Below are 24,555 nucleotides of genomic sequence, written 5' to 3'. Positions count from 1 at the left end.
GACTAGATTGGGTTGGGATATCTGGTCGGTGTAGACGGGTTGGACCGAAGGGTCTGTTTCCATGCTGTACATCTCTATGACTCTAAGCTGCTGGAATTAGCAGACATTCTTAAATTGGAGTTGCCTCCTTCTGTGAGAAATGGAGAGATAATTACAGCAATAGCTCAGCATTTCAATTTTCTGCAAATGCCATCAGAATCTTGAGAAATGGCTCAAATTCAATTAGAAATGAAGCAGCTTGAGTTAGAGGCAGAAGACAAGGAAAGGGCAACAGAAATGAAATGGTTTGAATTACAATTAAAAGTAGAGGAAAGAGATAAAGAATGAAACACTTTAGCAGAGCAGAAGGAAACAGCGTGAGAGAAGAGAGAGAGAAAGGGAGAGAAAAGGAGAGAGAGGAAAGGAAGAAAGAGACAGAGTTTGAACTTCAGAAATTGGCACTTAGACAGGAAAGTCAGCTTAAAAGGATGGAGATGAGTCTGAAGGTAAGCTTAGTGAGGAAGAGAGTGAAGATGAGCAAACTCATGGCCGCCAAAGGCCTGGTGAGGATCTGTTTAAATATATTCACACATTGCCTAAATTTGTTAAGAGGAATGTAGAAGCCTTTTTCATCTCATTTGAATCTCAGGGAGATTTGGCCTTCTGTATTCAGAATTGGTTGGCTGACAGAAGGCAGAGTGGTTGTAGATGGAAAGTATTCTGCCTGGAGGTCAGTGGTGAGTGGTCTCCCACAGGGCTCTGTTCTTTGGCCTCTGTTCTTTGGGGTTTTTATAAATGACTTGAATGAGGAGGTTGAGGGATTGGTTAGTAAATTTGCCGATGTCACAAAGGTTGGAGGTATCGTTGATAGTACAGAGGGCTATTGCAGGCTTCAGCGTGACATAGACAGGATGCAGAACTGGGCTGAGAATTGGCAGATGGAGTTCAACCGAGATAAATGCGAAGTGATCATTTTGGAAGGTCAAACTTGAATACTGAATATAGGATTAAAGACAGGATTCTGGCAGTGTGGAAGAACAGAGGGATCTTGGTGTTCAGGCGCGGTGGCTCAGTGGTTAGCACTGCTACCTCACCTAGGACCCCAGGGTCCTAGGTTCAATTCTAGCCTCGGGTGACTGTCTGTGTGGAGCTTGCATGTTCTCCCCGTGTCTGCGTGGGTCTCCTCTGGGTGATCCAGTTTCCTCCCACAGTCCAAAGATGTGCAGGCCAGGTGAATTGCCCATGCTAAATTGTCCATAGTGTTAGGTGCATTAGTCAGATGTGAATGGATGTGGGTCGGTTACTCTTCAGAGGGTCGATGTGGACTGGTTGGGCTGAAATGCCTGTTTCCACACTGTAGGGAATCTAACCTAATCCCTCAAAGTTGCCACCCAAGTGGATAGGGTTGTTAAGAAAGCATGTGGTGTTTTGACTTTCATTAATGGGGGATCGAGTTTAAGAACCACGAGGTTTTGCTGCAGCTCTACAAAACCCTGGTGAAACCACACTTGGAATATTGTGTCCAGTTCTGGTTGCCCTATTATATGGAAGATACGGAAGCTTTGTAGAGGGTGCAAAGAAGGTTTCCCAGGATGCTGCCTGAACTGGAGGGCTTGTCTTACGAAGAGAGATTGACTAAGCTTGGACTTTTCTCTCTGGAAAGAAGGAGGAAGAGAGGTGACCTGATCAAGGTATGCAAGGTAATGAGAGGCATGGAAAGAGTTGATAGCCAGAGACTTTTCCCCAGGGCAGGATTGACTGGCACGAGAGGTCATAGTTTTCAGGTGTTAGGAGGAAGGTATAGAGGGGACATCAGAGGTAGGTTCTTTACACAGAGAGTCGCCAGCGGTGGTGGTAGAAGCAGAGTCATTAGGGACATTTAAGCAACTGCTGGACATGCATATAGACAGCAGTGAATTGAGGGGTGCATAGGTTAGGTTAATTTAATTTAAATTGGGAATAATCCTTGGCACAACATCATGGGCTGATGGGCCTGTTCTGTGATGTACTTTTCTATGTTCTATGAAAAGGTGGCTAAACAAATGCAGTGGCCAGTGACCATGTGGGTTTTGCTGATCCAAACAAGACTTGTAGGTAGAGCGAGTGAGGTATTTGCATCACTATCAGAGGAGTTATCTGGGGTGTATGAGGAGGTGAAGAAAGCCACTTTAAGTACTTATGAGCTTGTGCCAGAAGCCTACAGATAATGTTTCAGGAATCTAAGGAGGGGCCCTGGTCAAACCTACATTGAGTTTGAAAGTATCAAACAAAGTAATTTTGATAGGTGGATAAGGAGGTAGAAAATAGAGTAAATCTATGATTATTTTGGAGGAGTTCAAATATTCACTTCATGAATAGTGAGAACTCATGTGAAAGAGCAGAGAGTTAAATTGGCAAGGTTAGCAACTGAAGTGGCTGATGATTATGAGCTGATCCATAAAACAATGTTTGGCTTCCAAAATCAATTTCAATTTGTGAGGGATAGAAATTGGGGAAAAGAGAAATCCTCACATGGAAAGGGAAAAGTAGATCTCAGCGAGGATCATGAGGATAACTTACCACAGGGCAAAAAGGGAAACAGAAGCAGTGTTTTCACTGCAACAAAGTAGGCCACATGAAATTGGTGGGTTAGGAATAGCACTGGCAAACCCGATGTAGGAAAACAGGGTAAGCTAGTGAATTTTGTTGGAGTGGTAACAGAAATCACAATGGAAGCTGGAAAGCTGCTCCAGAATGTACAACCTGGTTGGAAGTTGATTAAGGAAAAAGTGCCAGATCTTCTTAAGCCATATTCTTACGAAGGTAGAATATACTCACATAGGCCAGGAGGATCAGGTAAAGGGGTTACAATATTAATAGATATAGGATCCTCAACCTTTGAGATTAAAAGATGAGGAGATATGAACCTCTGCAAGACCATTGCTAGAAAAGGTATTAGTAACGGGAATTCACAGTGAGATAAGAAGTGCTCAATTATGTAGCATGAGTTTAGAGTGTCCAGTGAGGGGTGGAGAAGTCGTGGTAGGAGTACTGGACAAAGTCTCAGTTCCAGGAATACAATTTGTCCTCGCTAATGATATAGCTGGTTCACAGGTAGGAGTGTTGCCTACTGTGGTTGAAAAGTCAGTGGAAACTTAGGCAACTGAATTATTGCAGGACACATATCCTGGGATTTTTCCTGACTATGTGGTGCTGAGGTCACAAAGTCACCAGGTGAAACAGGAGAGATCGAAGAGTCCAGCTAAGAAAGTTGAAGTGGAATTAGCAGAGACTGTGTTTGATCAAATGGTTGAGACAAACCAGAAACAGGTAGATAACATAGCAGACATCCCTTGTTCAGAGAAATTAACTGAATTACAGCAGAAAGATGAGAAACTAAACCAATTATATCAAAAAGCATACATAGAGAAAGAATCTAGATGTATCCCAGAATTCTAAAGCAATTCAAATCTACTGCGTACCATCCAGAATCGCAGGGATTGCTAGAAAGGAGACATCAGACACTAAAGACCATATGGAAGGCTTATAGTCAAGACTAACCAGATGATTGGGATAAGGGAATTCCGATTGTGCTTTTTGCGATCAGAGATGCACCAAATGAATTGACCAAATTCAGTCCATTTGAATTAGTATTTGGGCATGAAGTGAGGGGACTGCTAAAGTTGATTAAGGAGAAATTGATAAGTCAGAATTCAGAGATGACATATTTGGACAATGTGTCAGATTTTAGGGAACAGTTAAATAGAGCAGGGGAGTTGGCTAGACAATGTTTAGAAGTATCACAGCATACAATGAAATGGGCAGTGTACAAAAAAATCAAAAACTTGCAATTTTGCCATTGAGGATAAGGTGTTAGGGTTACTTGCAGTAATAGGTGAAACTTTGAAAGCAAGTTATAGAGAACCTTATCAAGTTGAAAGGAGGTTGGATGAGGTGAACCGTTTGATAAGGACTCCAGAAAGAAAGAAATCTCACAGAGTGTGTCATGTGAATATGCTCAAAAGGTATTTTGACAGGGAAGGAAAGCCAAAAGACACTGTGTTATTGGTTGCAATACAGGGTGAAGAACCAAGTTCAGAGGAGTCTGACTTGGACAGTCCTCAAATTAAATTGGACGATGAGGAGATTGCGAAAACTTGGGATAAATTATTGCAATTATCCCAGTTCCAACCTTCCAGTTCAGCACTGCCCTCATGACCTGCCTTACCTGCCAATCTCCCTTCCCACCTACCCATTCCACCCTCCCCTCCGACCTGTCATCATTACCCCATTTCCATCCACCTATCGCACTCTCAGCTACCTACCTTGAGCATCACCAACCCCCCTCCCATTCATCTCTCCACCCCTTAGGCACCCAGCCTCATTCCTGATGAAGGGCTTTTGCCCAAAACGTCGATTTTCCTGCTTCTCGGATGTTGCCTGATCTGTTGTGCTTTTCCAGCACCACTCTCTCAATGTATCAATTTAAAGTCATGCCATTTGGTGTGAAAAATACACCAGCCACATTTCAGAGACTAACCAATAAATTCATTGCTGAATTATCCAATTGTGTTGTATATATAGATGACCTGGTGATATTTGGTCACAGAGAGTGCAGGAGTTGGGAGGTCATGTTGCAGCTGTACAGGACATTGGTTAGGCCACTGTTGGGATATTGCATGCAATTCTGGTCTCCTTCCTATTGGAAAGATGTTGTGAAACTTGAAAGGTTCAGAAAAGATTTACAAGGATGTTGCCAGGATTGGAGGATTTGAGCTATAGAGAGCGGCTGAACAGGCTGGGACTGTTTTCCGTGGAGTGTCAGAGGCTGAGGGGTGACCTTATAGAGGTTTACAAAATTATGAGCAACATGGATAGGATGAATAGGCAATGTCTTTTCCCTGGGGTCGGGGAGTCCAGAAGTAGAGGGCATAGGTTTAGGGTGAGAGGGGCAAGATATAAAAGAGACCTAAGGGACAACTTTTTCACGCAGAGGGTGGTACATGTATGGAATGAGCTGCCAGAGGAAGTGGTGGAGGCTAGTACAATTGCAACATTTAAAAGGCATTTGGTTGGGTATATGAATAGGAAGTGTTTGCCAGGTGCTGGCAGGTGGGACTAGATTGGGTTGGGATATCTGGTCGGCATGGACGGGTTGGACCGAAGGGTCTGTTTCCGTGCTGTACATCTCTATGACTCTATGATTCTATGACTCTATGTAGAAGGAACATTTGCAACATTTATCTGAATTGTTTGATCAACTTTGGGAAGCAAGCTTTGTAATAAAGTTGGTTAAAAGTGTATTTTCCAAAGCCCAAGTCATATTCCTGGGCCATGTTATTGGACATGAACAAATGGCCCTACAGAATTGAAAACAAATGTAATTGGGGAGTTTCCCATACCATTAACAAAAAGAGCAGTACTATGATTCCTGGGATTGAATGGATTTTATCAGAAATTCATATCAAACTTTAGCAGTGTAGTTGCTCCGTTCACTGAATTACTAAAATAAGGCAAGACTTTTCAGTGGACAACAGACTGTCAGAAAGCATTTGACAGCCTGAAAACTGTGTTGCCCCGGTATTAGCCACACCATTTAAGGTGGCTATCAATGTGAGTGATGTGGGTGTCGGTGCTGTGCTCCTGCAGGAAGACAACGAGAAGACCTATCAGGTATATTCTTCCGGAAATTGGACAATCATCAGCAGAAGTATTCGACAGTTGAGAGGGAGACTTTGAGCTTGGTGTTGATGTTACAACATTTCAAGGTTTATGCTACCAGCAATATATCTGAGTCATTCATATGCACTATCATAACTCATTGAAGTTTATGGAGAAATTTAAGGACAAAAATTTCAGACTGTTTAGATAGAGCTTGTTGTTAGAGCCATTCAATTTGAAAATTGTGCATGTGGCAAATCGAGAAAACTTAATTGCTGGCGCATTGTCAAGAATAGAAGGCATTCGGTGGCAAGAGTAAAATAAACTGAATCAGAAAGTATTGTGTATGTTTGCATGATTATTGACAATGTAATGTATATGGGTGTTGTAGTGTTCTAACAATTTAGGATTAAGGGATTTTAAAATGAAGCCATCTTTGGACATTGATGGATATTTTTTAAGGGGAGAGACTTCTTTCTGTGCTGTAAAAGACTGTGACACTATATTCAACGCTTCAAACTTTAGCTACTTCAGGCAATGTCAGTGTTTCGCAGTCATTGCTGACTTGCTAGGCTTCAATAACATCAAGAACAATTAACTTTTTTTCAGGGATTTTCAGGTGATTTGAAGTTTACTAAGTGTCATGTGAGCATGCAAAACACAGTGAGGTGGCCAGGGATTATACACAATACAAGAAATGATCAAGAATCACATTTAGTTGATGATGAGCAGCCAAGAGAAGAAAGAACTGTTACTACCACTGAATTTTCCACCTCGGGAATCTCGGGAATGATTGAGAATGGGTTTATTCACATTCAAAGGCAGACCTTAGGTATTTCCATAATTGACTTCTTAAGATTAGAATCAGAATTAGGTTTTGTTGTCATGTGTACTCAAGTACAGGAGTATAGTGAAAAATGTTCAAATTATTCTGGTGCCACCTTAGGTTCAAAAACTGAAATTTAAAAATAGCTCACCTTCGGTACGAAAACCAAAACAGCCATCTTAGATACATAAACCAGAATTACAAAGAAAGAAACAAAAGCAGGCACATATTAAAAAAACAGAGCCAAGAAGAAAGGGGGAAGCATCCAGATCTAAAAGTCTTGTCTCCATAAAATAGACTTATCTCATCTCTGTAAGGTAAGTGGGCCTCTCCCGCCAAATTCTTGTGTTCATTGCCACCACAGATCCTTGGAACTTGCTCCTGCTGTTGCTGAAGGCCCTAAGATTCAGATAAACCATCTACACAAGATTGCGGCAGAAGCAATTATTGACTCACTCAAAAAACCTTCTCAACATGTGATATTCTGTATATTGGAGTCTCAGAAAATGGTCTGCAGTTTGCAAATGAGCAGTTCAAATGATTTGTGTATGAATATGATTGCATTCATGTCACAAGTTCACTCCATTATCCACAAGTGAATGAAGAAGCTGAGCAAAGAGCTGCTATAATGAAGGAGAATGAAGATTTAAATCTTTCATTATTAAGCTACAGATCATTACCACAAGAATGGGTCACCACACTTAATGTTGTTATGAGTAGGACACTGGAAACATATCTTACATCTCTGTTGCACAGGTCACAGCCAAATGTAAGTTAAGAATGACCACAATATTGTGAAAATGTTTAAAGAAGAACAAGGAAACAACTAGGCTTGAAATTTCAATTAGCAGTACAGAAAATGAGATTGATCAGAGCTACACCTACAGGGAGAGAATATGGATATGAGATCAAAAGAGAAAGAATAGCCATAGAACCAACAGCAACCAAGATCATTTGAGTTGAAACAGGATATGGACAACACGGCAGAATTGTGGTATTTTGATGTCATTGAACAAAAACCCAAAAAAGTGTTGAATTATTTCTCAGAAGAAGAATGATACAGCTCTACATTGAGAGGATGTGAAGATAGGAAGTGTATAAAGCGTCATAGACTTCGGAATGAGTTACGGATCAGGTCATTGAAGAGTGGTCAATGCATCACAATGAGTAAGCTTGCATAACTTGAGACTCGAGTGGGGCTGGGGGTGGGGGAAAAAGATGTTAAATGGGGTAGAAAGTTAGAATAGGATGTAGAATAATTAAACATCAGCAAAATCTATAAAATTATATTGTTTAATGATGCAATCATAATGTTAATGTCACATGATGATGAAGAAAGATGGAAGGGAGCAGGACTTCACTAGAGTACTGAGAAAGTGTGCATATAATAACCTGCAAATACAGAAAGCAAAATTGACTCAAGAAGTGGTACTTGGGGTACTAAAGTTAGACTAATAAATTGTAAGTAATATTCATGCCACAAAAATTTCAGGTAATGTCTATCACCAACAAGAAAGAGTCTAATCATTTCTCCCAGACATCCAAAAGGTATTATCGTTGATCGATCTTTAACTATCACCATCCTGGGGTAATCATTGATAAGAAACTGACTGGGCCAACCATATATATATTGTAGTAACAAAAGCAGATGAAAGAATGAGAAATATAACAACCATTTAGAAAACTCAAGTCAAGAATATTATCAATAACACGCAGGAAGCCTGGCATTACTAAGAACAAGTCAACATTTGATTGGAACCTCATGCATCATCTTAATCATTCACTCCCTCCCTTAATGATGCACAGAAGAAGCTGAAGGAATTATCTGCAAGATGTACTGGGACAATTGTTCAAATTTCCTTTGACAACAGCTTGTAACTTTGACAGCTCTAACATCTGGTAGGACAAAGACAGCAGATATAAGGAACACCACCGTCTGCAAGTTTCACTCAAGCTACATGCCATTCTGACTTGCAACTATATTGCCATTCTTTTATTCCTATCATTCCTTTAGTCAAACTCCATAAATTGGATTTATTCAACACGCAGGCTGCAGCAGTTCACTAACAACTTTTTAACAGCAATTAAGGTGAGTAGTAAATGTTGACTTTGTGAAAAGAACACTGGATTTGTGAAGGTTTGTAGCTCAGGTTGAGGTTTAGGGTGTAGGTTTGCTCACTGAGCTGTAGGTTTGATATCCAGACGTTTCGTTACCTAGCTAGGTAACATCATCAGTGGCGACCTCCAAGTGAAGCGAAGCTGTTGTCCCCTGCTTTCTATTTATATCTTTCTCCTGGATGGGGTTCCTGGGGTTTATGGTGATGTCATTTCCTGTTTGTTTTCTAAGGGGTTGATAGATGGCATCTAGGTCTATGTGTTTGTTTATGGCATTGTGGTTAGAGTTCCAGGCCTCTAGGAATTCTCTGGCATGCCTTTGCTTAGCCTGTCCCAGGATAGATGTGTTGTCCCAGTCGAAAAGGTGGCTTTTTTTATCCGTATGTAGGGCTATGAGGGAGAGACATTTAACATCATCAACAACACCCTCACAGGCATAAAGTTCACCAAGGAGGAAGAAACCGTCATCAAACTCGCATTCCTGGACTTCACAGTTGAAAGAAAGGACAACGGAGAACTACAAACCTGCGTATACAGAAAACCGACAAACATGGACCAAATACTTAACTACACCAGCAACCATCCCAATACACACAAACAAAGCTGTATCAGAACACTATTCCAACGAGCCACCGCACACTGCAGCACAGACGAACTACGCAAAACAGAGGAGAACCACCTATATAACGTATTCAAGAAGAACAGATACTCAAAAAATACAGTGCGCAGATTCCTCAAGAACAAACCAGACAAGCAGACCAAACACAGCCAGAAACCCTAACCGTTGAAACTTTATTGCTGGAACAGCACAGCAGGTCAGGCAGCATCCAGGGAACAGGAGATTCGACGTTTCGGGCACAGGCCCTTCTTCAGAAGGGCCTGTGCCCGAAACGTCGAATCTCCTGTTCCCTGGATGCTGCCTGACCTGCTGTGCTGTTCCAGCAATAAAGTTTCAACTTTGATCTCCAGCATCTGCAGACCTCACTTTCTCCCAGAAACCCTAACCACCTTACCATACATCAAAGAAGTCTCAGAAATAACAGCCAGACTACCAAGACCCCTCGGAATCCTAGTAGCACACAAACCCACCAACACTCTCAAACAAAAACTAACAACCTTAAAAGACCCAGTACATCTCATGGACAAAACCAATGTCACCTACAAAATTCCATGCAAGGACTGCCACAAACATTACGTAGGACAAACAGGAAGAAAGTTAGCCATCAGGATACACGAGTACCAGCTAGCCACAAAAAGACACGGCCCTCTCTCCCTCGTAGCCCTACATACGAGGGGTTGATAGATGCCATCTATCAACCCCTCCAAAAACGAACAGGAAATGATATCACCACAAACTCCAGGAACCCCATCCAGGAGAAAGATATAAATAGAAAGCAGGAGACAACAGCGTCGCCACTGATGATGTTACCTAGCCAGGTAACGAAACGTCTGGATATCAAACCTATAGCTCAGCCAGCAAACCTACATCCTAGAAGACTGGAGTTGTGAACTATTTTTTTCTCCTACCCACAGACTACTCCTATCGAACAAAGATCAATACTGACCAAAATTTCCCATTTGCTTGATACTTTTTTCCATGCAGATCATGCTGCTTTTGTTTAGAAAGGACTGCTGGATAAATTCAGAAAACTATGATTAGCACTGAGACATAAGCATTTTATTTTATCAACTCAGAGAAAGCACATATTTACTCAATCATATTGAAATTTGCTTTTGGCAGTCAATACATTTTTGGTAATTATAGCCAAAGTAAATCTGTTAAAAATTGACAGTTTTGACTGATTTAAGTTTGAGGCAAGTAAACCTCTCCACTGGTCTGGTTTCATCAATAGTGATGAATATTTTATTTCAAAGTTCAGCAGCTCAAAAAATATCAGCCCTATTTAAGTAAGGAAAATTGTTTATAAATTAAAGGAAGCAATATTTAAAATAAATGTGGCAAAAAGAAACACAGCATTTTGAGAGGTTTGAAGTTTCAAGTCTAATTACTGAAAATTCAAATTCACTTCATCAAAACTTACGTATTGTCCGATATTTAAATAATCCAACAACCATGCAGCTTCTAGATATTTCTCTGTGGTACAAAACTAAAGTGCTGAAATTTCTTCGCAGAGGCTAAATATGCAGATTTCTCCAAGCATAAACGTGTGTCTCATTGTTCACCAAAGGCGAATGAATTTAGGGTCTGGATTCATTTCTGAAAATAAAAATAGCTCAGAGTAACTCATCTGTTTTTTATCCAAATTACAAATCTGGATAACGTTACCATCCTTGTTCCAATGTTTCTTTTAATTATCTTTGAAGAAATCCTTTGGACTACCTCTATTCTCTTGACCTTTCCTTATTTTTAATCTGGTACACATATGCTCAGCGTAGCTTCATAAATACTGTCTTCAACATGGATAATGGACCTTTTGCCCAAAAAGTAATAGATAGGCCAAGAGGTTGATGGTGCCATGCCTGATTTTTGAATGCCACTTCATCTACACATCATGAGTAGAAAGTATGCCTCATTAAAACATGAAGACAGTTCTGCAGGGCCATCGTCTAAAATAGTCTTGAGGCTCTTTAAATATGAAAACAAAGGGTGTGATACTTACTTGAAACCATTTGTGATACAGTGAATTAATCAAAACCAAACCTTTCATCTAAGAACTCAATAAACTGCAGTAATTTGCCGATTTTATTCAACATCTTCCAAACCTGCAACCTGTACCAGCCAGAGAACAAAGGAAAGTTGATGCAAAGGAATATAACCATCTGCACAGTCCCATCTGTTTTCTCATGGGTTTGGGTCTATCTCTACCAAGTCTTCCATGCATTCCAGAAATATTACTTTGGAACTTTCTGTAGTAACTCTTATTTGTAACTTAATATTGCAACACACATTATCTTCACACAAAGTGAGAGCTTTTGTTCCCTTCCAACTCTCTCTAGTTAATCTTATGACTTTTTATGTGCTTCTGTTGTCTTTATCCCCATAGTGTCTTCATTCTAAATATTTCCCCTCAATGTTTCAAACTTCATAGGCTTAGTCTCTGAGCTGAAGAATGTTCTGCATGCTCCCCCCTGTCAGTGTGAGTGCTCCGTTCTTAGGTAGTTGCAGAATTTGCTTCTTCGTCTTCTTTTAAGAAATAGCCCCTTGTTGCTGTTGCTGTCTTGTGCAATGTTATCAATGTATTACAATTTATTCTTAGAATCCAGTTTGATTTTAACTGTATATGATCTTTGTCATTGTGTTTACACTGTGATCATTCCTCCTCTCTGTCAATCTCTTGTCTATACTCTCACCTGGATTGCAGCTCTGGTAATTCTTATGTCATGCCTTTTCATTAAAGACTCGAGTCTGGTTATCCTTTGCTTCTCTTTGTGTTGTTTCACTGTGTCATAGTCAATCTCAAGTAATGTTTGGCTAGAACATCTGAGATAGGGATGGCAGTTAAGTTCTAGTCTCCTGTACATTAGGGTAACCCTGATGAAAAGCCATTCTGTAGTGGTGAGAATCAATAGCTTATTAGTGCAAGATTGCAATCTGTTTTTCTTGAACAATACTACTATTGTCAGTATCATTTGCTCAGCTTCTCTACTTGCTATAAGATAGTAAGGTGCATTGGTTTAACCAAGGAAATCTTATTCACATGTGAATTGCTAAGGATGTTCATTTGCAAACCTGGACCATTACCAGATACTACACATCCAGAAGGACATGCATTGAGTAGATTCACTGCAGTGATTTCATTGTAACTATGATCATGCAACTGTGTGGACAGTTGACATTTATCCACCTTGAGTAATAGCCTATGATGGGATAAAACATATTCCCTTTGAACACAATTAAATCCATTCCTAGCCAATCCTGTGGCCTTGAAGGAAAAGGTGAAGGTATCAGTAGCTCATCTTTCTATTGCCTGTTGACAGTGCACAGAATATCACTGATAGCAGACAGACTGGTGTTGTCTCTTTGTATGACATTCATAATTCCCAAATGTTCTTGTTGAATTCTTTTCAGAATTTCAAGTCAAAGAACTCTTGACATTACTAATTACACAGTGAAGACTAGCAGGTCAGTACTGACAATGAACTGTTTGCACTGTTCGAAGCACTAGTATGGTACTTGATTGCTAGGTACATGGTTTGGTCATCTTTCCAGACATTATTACCAGAATTTTTCTGCCTACATTTGGGCTTCTCATATCTTCTGCAGCTTCCCTTCAACAGCTAGTAAGTGCTAGTACTTCTGATGTATTGACTTCAAACTTATTCATGAAGTCTAATTTATCTTGTCTAGTTCTACTTTATGGTATCCCAAAGAACATGTCCTCTGCTATTTTTGTACGTTGACCATATATAGTCAGTAGTTGAGGCATATCTCATGAGTTTTAACACAAAACATTGAACTCTGGTTGGCATCTTGGCAATTTCTTTTGTGTTTAGAAGGGTGGTTATTGGTTTATGGTCTGCTTGAATATCGAACTGTAAGCCCATTTTTTAATGTGAATTTTTTTTGCATGCTCATATTACTGCTAAAGCTTCTTTCTCATTTATGGTGTAACACTGCTTTATCTCTCCTGGCAATCTCAAAGCACAGCAAGTTGGTCTACACTTTCCATCTTTCTGCACTTGTAAGAGTACTGCCCCATCCTGTTGTAGATGCATCAGTCAGTAAAAGTGGATCACAGTGTGCTGGATTCCTACAGAGATGAGGAATTGCTTGATTTTGTCAGAAGCCTTTTCCTCATCAATGCTCCAGTACCATTGTTGACATGTGACATAGAAGCTGTCAAGAGGGTTCATTAGTCTCCAACAAGTTTAGTGTAAACTTATACCTTTCATCATCCTGGGGAATCTTTGAAGTTCTGTCATGTTTTTAAGTGATGAGGATTCTCTTATAGCTTTGTTTGTTTTTTGCAAATTCACTGTGATTCCAGTCAGTTGGATAATGTGCCCAAGAAATGTTATCTTATGGTCTGTAAAATGCACCTCTTGAATCACTGTTCTAACTCTTTTGGCCATGTGGATCCATATTTTAGCACTTCATCTATATGGCACATTATTCCAAAAACAATGCCTTCCAATGTTAAAAATTTCTAGAATTGACACAATCCCCAAAAATTGTCTCATAAAGCAATAATACCTTGATTGGTGTAATTAATCCAGTTAATTCTTTTTAGTCATTTTCCTGACATAATTGCCAAAATCCATTGATAACATTCAGTGGTGCATCCATCAAATAAGTGGAGCTGCAGGATAAAAGTCTTAAATTTCAGTCGAATAACCATGAATGAAATGATGGCTGATCAAATCATTGTTTCCCAGCACAATCTGCAATAACTGTTCAACTTAGGAAGTTAGATCGTTCAATCGAGTGAAATATGATTGATGAGAATAAACAGCTCAGTTGTCATCAGCATCAAGATTAATGTTATTTCCGAATTTTGCATAGAGCTGAACTTTAAGATCAGATAGCACTTGTTGAATTAACTCCATGTGGGTCTGCAAAGCTTGCATCTCAGTTTGCTTTACAGCTTCTAGCATCTCCAGTATCACATCCTAGGAGTGGCAAATAAAAGCCTTTCCAATTTGGTAAAGAACTGGCACTGTATCTTCATCAAGCATCATTATATCATCAGAAGCATCTTCTGGGTTCTTTAACTATTCCTTTCTCAGTTCTATTTCTTCTTTAAATTCTATAAGCCTATTATTATTTCTTGCAAACATATTAATTTTCTGTTGATCTTCAAATGCAGCATTAACATCTTCTACTGCCCCTTTCTTCATGATGGTGGCCAATTTTCCAGATTCTCGTTATCAGTAAAAAAGATACACATTGCTAGATGTTGGTCGATCTCCACTGAAGCCAGTGTGTGAATCTCGCATTACATTGCTTTGTTTAACTGATTTAAATCTGCGCAAATTCTTGTTAAACAAGTTGGTTTTGGTATTGTAACTATACCTGAACACCCTGTTGCTGGAATGACAAATGGTAAAATCACTCCTTATCATATCATGTACTCTTTTCCTTCTTTATCTCTGTCCAAAGTGGGTGAGGTACATTTCTTGGAATGTGTAAACTGAATGGTTTGGAATAATTATTTTAGGTAATGTGATGCTTGTTCTGAAACTACAATGTGTTCAACCTTCCAGACTAATCACAACTTTAAACATGTCTTACTACTTAGTAGAGAACATTCTTGATTCTGAATGATATAGATGGATTCCATCATTTGTCTGCTATTATATCTGATCTGTAATTTTTAATGACGTTCATCAAGGATATTGCAACTTCATGGATGATTATTGTAAGTTTATTTATTTAAGTGTTTTAAATCAACTGATAATGTTGAAATATCAGCTCTTGTGACTTGTTTCTGTCATATTGAAGATATTTCTATATGATTGCGAGTGTTTTTTTTTCTCCATTTTGGCAGCTGCAGTTTTCATACGCTTTCTCCCTTTGCGGCCAATAATGGAGTAGTTCATGAAAGAAACAATGTCCTGTCTCCACATTGGGGGATACTCTGTGCTATCTTACATGGAATTATTACCAAGCCAAGTGGGGCACACTTTGAACAGATCTAGCACCTCAAGATCTGTGTCATCAGTAACATTCATTTCATGAGGGTCAGGCAATGATAATCTCCACCAAGAGAAAGTCTGATCATTTGCTTTAACATTCAGTAGCATTATCATTGCTGAACTCCATGATCAATATCATGTGAGTTACCGTTGAACAGAAACTAATGAGCAGAAACTAATGAATGTGTGCATAAGAACCTCTGGCATGATGGTGTCATAGTCTGTCAAATTTTTAGTATCTTCCTCAGTGAAAATAGCTATAAAGTAATCATTTAGCTTCTCTGCTTTCTCTCTATTCCCAATGATAAGTTTTCATGAGCCTGCCGGTAGGAGATCCACATCTGCTGTAGCCAATGGCTTCTTGTAATTTATTATTATTTTGTTGTTTCTTATTGATTGCATTCATATTCTATTCTCTCTTATCAGTTTCTTTGTCCTGCTTTGTTGTATTCTATAAATATTCCAATCCTTAAAATTACTGCTATTCACTTCAATATAATAAACTTTTTTTAAATCTGTCAGAATCCTGAGCTCCCTTGTTAGCCAAGGTTGTCTGACTTTTTTTGAGTTTTGAAGGCATGTAAAGCTGCTGTAAGCCATGCAATAATTCTTTAAACACTCTCCATTGCCTCTGTATAGTCAGGCTTTTTAATGCATTTTGCCAATCCACCTCTGCCAATTTGTGTCTCATGTTTTCATAATTTCCCCTGTTCAAATGTAATACCCTTGCTTCAGAATGAATGATCTCACTTTCAAACATAGTGTGAAATTCTATCATATTATGGTCACTCATCCTTAAAGAATCTTTCACGACAAGATTGTTATTCAGCCCCAATATTAGATTTATCATAACATGTCCTCCAATTAGCTCCTCAACATACTGCTCGAGAAAACATCTGGAAACTTGTCCTCCACACCTTTAGTGCTCAATTGGTTTACAGTCTATATTAAAGTCACTCATATTAATTGTGTTTCCAATGCTCCATGCTTCTCTCAGCTCTAAATTAATACCAGGTCTCACACTGCTATTTGGCAGCTTATAAGTAACTTAAACCAATGTCTGCAGCTCCTTACTGTTTCCTACCTGTACCCAAACAGATTAACACATTTTTCTTCTGATCCAAGACCCCCACCTTTGCTAATGTACTGATCTGATCCATTATTTTCAGTGTAACTCCTTTTCTTTCTTGTCTATCCTTTCTACGCATTGAATGTCCTTGAATATTTTGTTCTCAGTCCTGGTCACAATGGTTCTATAATGACACTTTGATCATACTGATGTATAAGTATTTGTGCCTTTAGATCATTAGTCTTGTTGTGAGTGCTGTGTGCATCCTGGTAGAGTGCTTTTAACTTTGTCTTTTCGGCGTAATTCCACTTTCGCAAAGTATACTTAATGTTTGAGTTTGTTTCTCCTGTCTTTTAGTCTCCTCTAGCAACTTTTAAAATTCTTATTACCAACTTTACTTTCTTCCAACCTCTGTTACCCTTCAGGTTCCCACCCCACTGAAAGACTAGTTTAAAACCATCTCAGCAAACTAGCAAACCTCCCTATGAGGATATCAACCCCAGTCCCATTAAAGTTATTCAATTCAGCTTGTACATGGCCGATCTGCCTATAATTGATCCAAGCTCCTCAGAAATCTGATGTCCTAGCTCTTACAGTGGCTTTCCAGCCACACATTCAGTGAATAAACTGTCCAGTTCCTATGCTCAAAAACATGTGGCGCAGGGAGTGTAATCCAGAGCTTAGTGCTCTTGACGACCAGATTTTAATTTCCTTTCTAACTTCATGAAATCTGCCTTCAGAACGTCATCCCTCATCCGACCTTGTCATTAGTACCAGTGTAGTTTGTGACTTGTGGCAGATCCCATTCTCCCAAAAGGAAGTCCTGCTTCCATTATATGACTTTCTTGACCAAGGCACAGAAAGGCAACACATCATCCTTGAGTTATGTTTACTGCCACAGAAATACTTGTTTGATCTCTTGACTGTGGAATCATCTATAAATATTGCTCGTCCATTCTTCTTCCTCCGTCCTGTACAGCTGAATTACCCATGATGCTTTGGGCTTGTGTCAGGCTGCATTCCCCTGAAGAACCATTGCCTTATTAGTTTCCAGAGTGAATACTGATTAGTAAGCACAATAGAGACAGGGTAAATCTTCAATACCTGCCTGGCTTTCTTGGATTACCATTTAGGGATGGGTAATGTGGAAATGAAGCTTGTGCAGCTGATGAAATTTACTGCAGATGTGTCTGTTGGGACATGTCGTATTTCTATGAATTTACATGTACTGTTGGAAGTAAGCTCCACTTGGCCCATCTGATCCACCATCCATAACTCTAAAAATAATTTGCTACTTTTCAAATAAGTATGGATTGACTATCAAAACATAGTAACACTTATTGTATTTCTCAGGAAAAAAGAAAAGATTAAGAACTCTACAGATATAAACATAAACTAAACACTCAGCTTCCACTTTATTGATTGGAAATGCTGACAAAACCTTCGTTGCTTTCCCTGCCCTGGTGACATCACACTGTTTTTGGACTCAGTACAGGAAAGCTTCTTGATCCATGCCTTATTTCCTCATTTGTTCACTTTACATTCTAGGGATTTTACTTATTTGAGTAAACCTTACTTAAAGAAGCTCTTTCACCTCTTTGCCCTGAACTCCCACTTGGACCTAAATCCCCAGTTACTCAGTTTTGGTCTCATTCCAGCTTGGTTTCCCTCACTCTGACCATGCAGCTTACTCTTTACTGTGTACTTTCACAAACCAGTCGTACATAGGGGGATGTGATAAGACATTTGTAAAAGGCATCTGAATGGACATATGAGTAGGAAGGTTACAGAGAGAATTGGGTCAAGTGCTAGCAAATGAGGCTAGCTGAAGTTAGGATATCTGGTCAGCATGGATGAGTTGGACTGAAGGGTTTCCATGCTGTGCATCTCTATGACTCTATAATTCAATTCTATTGGTTTTATTGGTGTCCCCAAAAAATGGCAAACTTCTGACTTTGTGCTGTTAATCAGAAACCTGTACAAGTGTTGTGGCTAGTGTCGCTGCCTCTGAACCAATAGTTCTAGGTTCAAGTCCCTCTTCAGGAAGACCTAATGAAGGCATATTCACAATATGGCCAAATAGATTGTCAAGTTGAAAAATCCTTCCAACAAATCCAATGGTAGGTCATAAGAGTAGGATAAATTGCCGGCCAGCAAGTGATGAAAAATAAATTGGAGACTCTATCATTGTCATACGCATTTAATGATGCATGTCACCACAGTAACTCAAACTCCTCCAGGGATGGTTGGCTCAGTTGGCCTGATGGCTGGTATATGTCAGACTGGTGTCCAACACAGAGATTTTGATCCCTGCTCTGGTTGCAAACCATAAGTACCTAAAGTGGCTCCAATAGGTAAGACCTCCCACCAAATTGCAATCAGGAAATAATCCTTTACAACTGTACGTCATTAATCTTTGCCATATGCATTTACGAGATGACGTGCCGGTTTTAAGGTGTTTATTTTATATTAGTATGTCTATATAGACTAGTTATGTACAGTGTACCACAATGTGCACAATAATACAGAATGAACATATATTACTGCGTTTATGTACTAATAATAAATAAATTATTGCCTTCATATTTCAAGCAAAGCTCAGTTAAATACCAGTTACATTTAAGTCTAACTATAGTCTTGACACACTAATGATCATCATTCTCACGTTACCACTTGAACCAGATACTAGCACTATATACAGCCAACAGTACTGATGACAGGAAGAAGCATGTTTGATTGTCACTTGGTGGGGAAATGAGAATTCAAATAGGCCAAATAGAGTAGTATAAACAGATTACCACTTTCACTGTCTGCATTACAAATAACACTGATACACTGATTCATGTTTATTGTACTTTGGATTTTGTTCTCCAGTAACCGTTTAGAAAATAAAATGGGTGAGTTTACATCCCAGACTAGTCGTGGTCCACTCTTCCATTAGACTGTTTCCCTGGACTTTTCTTCCTTAATTGAACTCCTATTGGCATTGGCTGCTCCTTCCTGGTCCACTGAAAATGATTACTCTCAATGAAGCAGAACCTGTATTCCTAGTGGATCTACCTTCTGTTCTTTCTTTCGCCACCATCTCTCCAGAGGTAGCATGTGAAAAGTGAAGTGGACCCTGGAGGTGGTAATAGTGGTACCATTAGCATTCAATAGAACTTTCTGATTGCCTTCATTCAGTTCAACTAGCTTCAATAGTGAAGGCCTTGATATGGATAGAGGACATTAGTGAAGAAGTTTCATTTTAATGTCTGAGGAACTTCTACTTCCATTAATCTCCTTAATATCTCATCTACTACCACAGTGATCATGAAGGTTGATTACTTAGAATTTGAGATCTCTCTTGATGCTAAGCATATCAAATTTTCAATCGGTCACCTACCTGGGATTGTGCCTGCTTTGATACGTAAACTTCTCATCTTTCCTGCTTTATCACACTCTCCATTCCTTCTCTTCTTACACTATGAATGCAGGAATGGCTGCCACACCTATACCTGCAGGCACACAGCTCTGAAACAGATTACTGTTCTGCCAATCGTAACACTTTGTACTCGTAATCCTTATCTACAACAGGCTCAAACTTCCATAGGATGCTCAGTTCTGGGTTTGTTGCGCCTCTGGAATACTGCTGTCACTAGTGGCTAATTTAAGACTTTTAACAAGGCTGTAACACACTTATTGGTCTTTCCCACTTCCTCCATATATCACGCCAGCTTCCCCACAAATGCTTCTTTTAAACTTTTCTAACACCTACTTGCAGAGCACAGATGATTAATTTTCGATTAACTGACAACACCCATTCACCCAAACCTGCTGGATAATGAAGATTTTACTGTATTTACACTTTCCCACCACATTATGAAAAGAACAAAAGTGTACAAGAAGTGGTATAAAACATTATAAACAGAGGAAGGTGCTCCCCTTTGTGTCCAATTTGCTGGATAAAATCTGACTGTATGATAGTTACTAGCTTAGTGTTTTGAATCAGTACTGTATTTCCTTAGCTCACATAAGTCTTCTAAGACACAATGTCCTTCAAATCGACTACCAGCATGAGATTCTTTAACATTGTTAACAGTTGAATCAAAACTATATAAATTCACGTGTCATCTTATGGGCTGAAATACAAATTGTCAGTGCAAAGTTCTGAGTTGTATGAGGTGCAAAGCAAACAATCCCTGAGAATGATGATTCATTGCTTACTGCAAAAATAAAATGAACTCCAATTTTTTGACAGACCACCAATAGGCCACAAGATTTGCCATTGAGTTTGGGAATCAGTGTTGGTCAAATGAGGACCAAGAGACTATTGATGCAAGCCCTCAACCACACAATTTCTGCTGTGTTTTCAGACCATAACATAAATAAATAAGAGATTGAATGATAAAGGATAAAGAATTTGGTCTGGAGAAAAGAAGCTAATAATTGCGAGACAGCCAATTAAAACCACATAGAAAGGAGATGAATCGCCTCTTATTTCCCTTGACAATTTCATGGTTTAAACTGGCTTTCACAGGAAGAAAGAGAAAAAAGAAGAAAATATAATTTCAGAAATGACAGAACTCATTGTTCCCAGAATTTTAAATTTAAAAAAGTTAATAAAGCTAAACTATAAGATGATAGGAATTTGCATTTCACAGATTAACAACATGTAACAGCAAGAAAGGCAATCTGCTTTGCCTCAGGTGATAATTTAAGAAACCTTTGCATATTTTATTTAAAAGTGGAACCCGTTCGGTTGGGTAATAACACAGACAGATAATGATTAGAAGGTTGCACCTTCAGGGCACACAGCTTGGGCCCAGCAAATACCAAACAACACTCCCAAAAGCCTGACTAAGCGCAGATTAGCCTGCTGATGGTTTGTGAAACGTTTCAAGGTTCTCTGAAGACAAAATAGGCTTTGACATTTGCATTTGGCTGTGACCAGCTTTCCATGATTTTTTTTAGCCTACTTAGCAAACATAGATTTTTTTTGGAATTAATGAGTTCAGTCAAAATGAATAGATAAGTCATTAATTTGAGATTCTTGTTATTTACCATATTTGAGGTAATATAAGGTATGGTATTTCAGATGAGAGTCTAAGGGCAGTTGAATTTCAATAACTAATAATCTCCTGTCCCCTCAGTTTAAAGCTAACACGGCTTACCAAAACAATTCAATTTTCAATTTTATTCAAATTTTGGTGAATTATTTATTTTTTGTAAACTTAAAATTTAAACTGGGTTAAAAATTGTAAATACTTTGAATCTCATGGTGAATTACCTGACAGAAATGAGATTTGTTATCACATTGAATACTTGAGGTGAAAAACACAGATCCAGGGAGAAGGATAAATGCAAGAAGAAGAAATGAACAGGATAACATGTTGATGGGATTGGATGGGGCCAAGTGGCAGGAGACACATGACAAAGAACATAATCATTGGCATAAACCTGTTGGGCTAACCAGCCTGTCTTTTGGTTCCAAAATTCTAAGTTATTCTGTGTAAACTTGATAGTAGGAATTGGAATGTGTGGGTTTGGTTGGTACAGTAGAGCACTCAAGCTCCATATTTAATGCTTGATGAAGTGGCAATATTGCTGAATGTGGTGGATGGGTTGATCTGTTTTCCATATCAAAGGACAATGGGGCAGCATGTCTAGCAGAATGAGGTAACATACTTAATGCCTCAATATCTCAAGGAGACTTAAGTATATATAAACTATTCTTAGCCATAAAGAGCATTTGAACAGAAACAGTCAGTTGCTAAAACTGAAGCCTAACATGTATTTCGTAAAGTGCCCGTCCAACATAAAAACAGATTTTATTATAATACTTTGACATGTGGTTCTCTTGAAAGATGTTTGTGTGGTAATAAAAAATGTGAATGTGAGAGTTTGGATTGTACCAACAGTCAAGGCAAATGGTTTCTGTGCACATTTCTTTCAGACGTATAATGTCAAGACTGCATTTTCACTGTACTGAAAGTTGGAAGCTAGTATAGTAGCATTTTTTAATCATAACAAGTGTTAAGAAATGACAATGTTTTGACTTATTATGTGGAAGCCACTGAAGTAACCATTCACATGGTATAACATTGAAATGATAAGCATTGCCAAAAATCACATCTTGTCCAATCAATGACTTGGTACCATACAGTGCTGAAGCTTTCTCCACTTTCTCAGTTATTTTCACAAACTTATAAATGCTTCACATAAACAACAAAAACAATGGGCAGAATTATCACAGTCCATCTACAACGTGGACAGTCAGTTGGGAAAAAATGGTAAAATTGGAAACAATGAGATTTTCTACATTAGGAAAAAGATACCTGATTTTCCACCCAAGGTTTGAGCGAGGAGATGAGAATCTTTTTAGTGAGTGGCAAGAGACCTATTTGCATGTGTTAATATCCTTTGGTGTCTAATCTCATCTTATTTACATGCAATTTGCTATTCCTCCAAATGGTGAACAGAAAGTGCATGGTGACAATTCCCAACTTTAAAATCAGAGCAGGTATCAAACAACATCCTTGCAGCTCATCATATGCTCCTCTGAGCCTCCATCTTGACTACCAGCCCCCAACCTTTCATCGTCTGCTCCATGGACATTGATCTTCTGCATTCTTTGTCCACAGAGGGTGGCATCAGACACCCACCAGCCTCGTCACACCATCAGGGCATATCTTCGACCACTTCAAATATAGTTTTCCATTTCTATACTGCACTCGCATCTATTCTTGTAATGTTCCTACCAGGCCACTTTGTGCATTCAGGACAGGCACCCATGCCATTGATTGGAGGATGATGCATTTCAAGACTCTTAGTGCTAGTCCATTTGGTGGCTCATTCACTTTGCACTTATTCAGATGCTCACAGCAGCTCTTCGTTGCCTTATCATTTTGTACTTTGTCACCTCATTCAGAACTTACACCACCTCTTTCACCAGGGTCTCCAGGTCCTCATCAGCAAATCAAGTTGGCAAGATGCCTCTGTTGCTCATCTTGAGGGCAGTTCTTCCTACACTGCAACTGAAAATAGCAGCTCCTGCCTTGCAGTGATTGACCTGGTACACAACTGTGCTTTAAAAATGATATCGGTGGCAGAAATCCCAGTGACAAGTACTTCTGCTGCAGGCAAGCACAAGGTAGCTATAATGATGTAGTGCATACATAATGAGGTGGACAACAGAGAGTTGCATGAGAAAACCTCACTACAGCTCAGTGAGAGAAATACTTCCTGAAATTGACACTTGGATAATTTTTGGTAAAATTCAGCCCAATCTCTATGAATACATGTTCTATTTAAAGATGTACCTTGAACACCATATTATACAGTGAATTGTAATACAGTGGGTAATAGCATTTGGCTATGAATCCACTGAAATATTACAGAGAGTGGAATGTGGGAATTTTATGCCACCTCTTTTGTCTTGTTGGGAGGTAGCTTGGGAATTTAATCATGTGGGAGGATGACATGTTAGTGCTGTGCTGATATCCTGAATTAGCTAAACTGATTTCTGAGGCAACAAGGCATGTGTTCGCTACTTCAACAAAATTGCCAATCAATGAGAGAGTGCAGAAACGATTTGAAAGGATGTTGCCAGGGTTGGAGGGTTTGAGCTATAGGGAGAGGCTGAATAGGCTGGGGCTTTCTTCCCTGGAGTGTCAGAGGCTGAGGGATGACGTTATAGAGGTTTATAAAATCATGAAGGGCATGGATATGGTGAATAGCCAAGGTCATTTTTCTCGGGTGGGGGAGTCCAAAACTAGAGGGCACAGGTTTAAGGTGAGAGGGGAAAAATTTAAAAAGCACCTAAGTGATAACTTGTTTTAGAGGATGTGCATGAATGGATTGAGCTTCCAGAGGAATTGGTGGAGGCAGCTATAACATTTATAAGGCATAGAACATAGAACATAGAACATAGAAGAATACAGCGCAGTACAGGCCCTTGGGCCCTCGATGTTGCGCCGATCCAAGCCCACCTAAACTACACTAACCCACTATCCTCCATATACCTATCCAATGCCCTCTTAAATGCCCATAAAGAGGGAGAGTCCACCACTGTTACTGGCAGGGCATTCCATGAACTAACGACTCGCTGAGTGAAGAACATACCCCTAACATCAGTCCTATATCTACCCCCCCATCTGTTTTTTTTTGTGCCAAAACGTGGCGAGCTGTCTCACAGACTCGTCAAGGAACAGCCTGACATAGTCATACTCACAGAGTAACCCCTTACAGATAATGGCCAGACACCACCATCACCATCCCTAGATAGACAGTGTGATGATGGAAAAGCACAACAGGTCAGGCAGCATCCAAGGAGCAGGAGAATCGACGT

General features: G+C 39.4%; 1 pseudogene; it reads right to left on the bottom strand.

Annotated features, from left to right (window-relative positions):
- Positions 1-13,975: 13,975 nt before the first annotated feature.
- On the bottom strand, positions 13,976-14,365 carry LOC122548659 (annotated as a pseudogene).
- Between the last annotated feature and the right edge of the window lie 10,190 nt (positions 14,366-24,555).

This window comes from Chiloscyllium plagiosum, chromosome 3 (genome assembly GCF_004010195.1).
Source record: "Chiloscyllium plagiosum isolate BGI_BamShark_2017 chromosome 3, ASM401019v2, whole genome shotgun sequence".
Classification (NCBI taxonomy): Eukaryota; Metazoa; Chordata; class Chondrichthyes; order Orectolobiformes; family Hemiscylliidae; genus Chiloscyllium; species Chiloscyllium plagiosum.
Note: the sequence above shows the minus strand (reverse complement) of the source record. Positions and strands in the feature narration are given on the sequence as shown.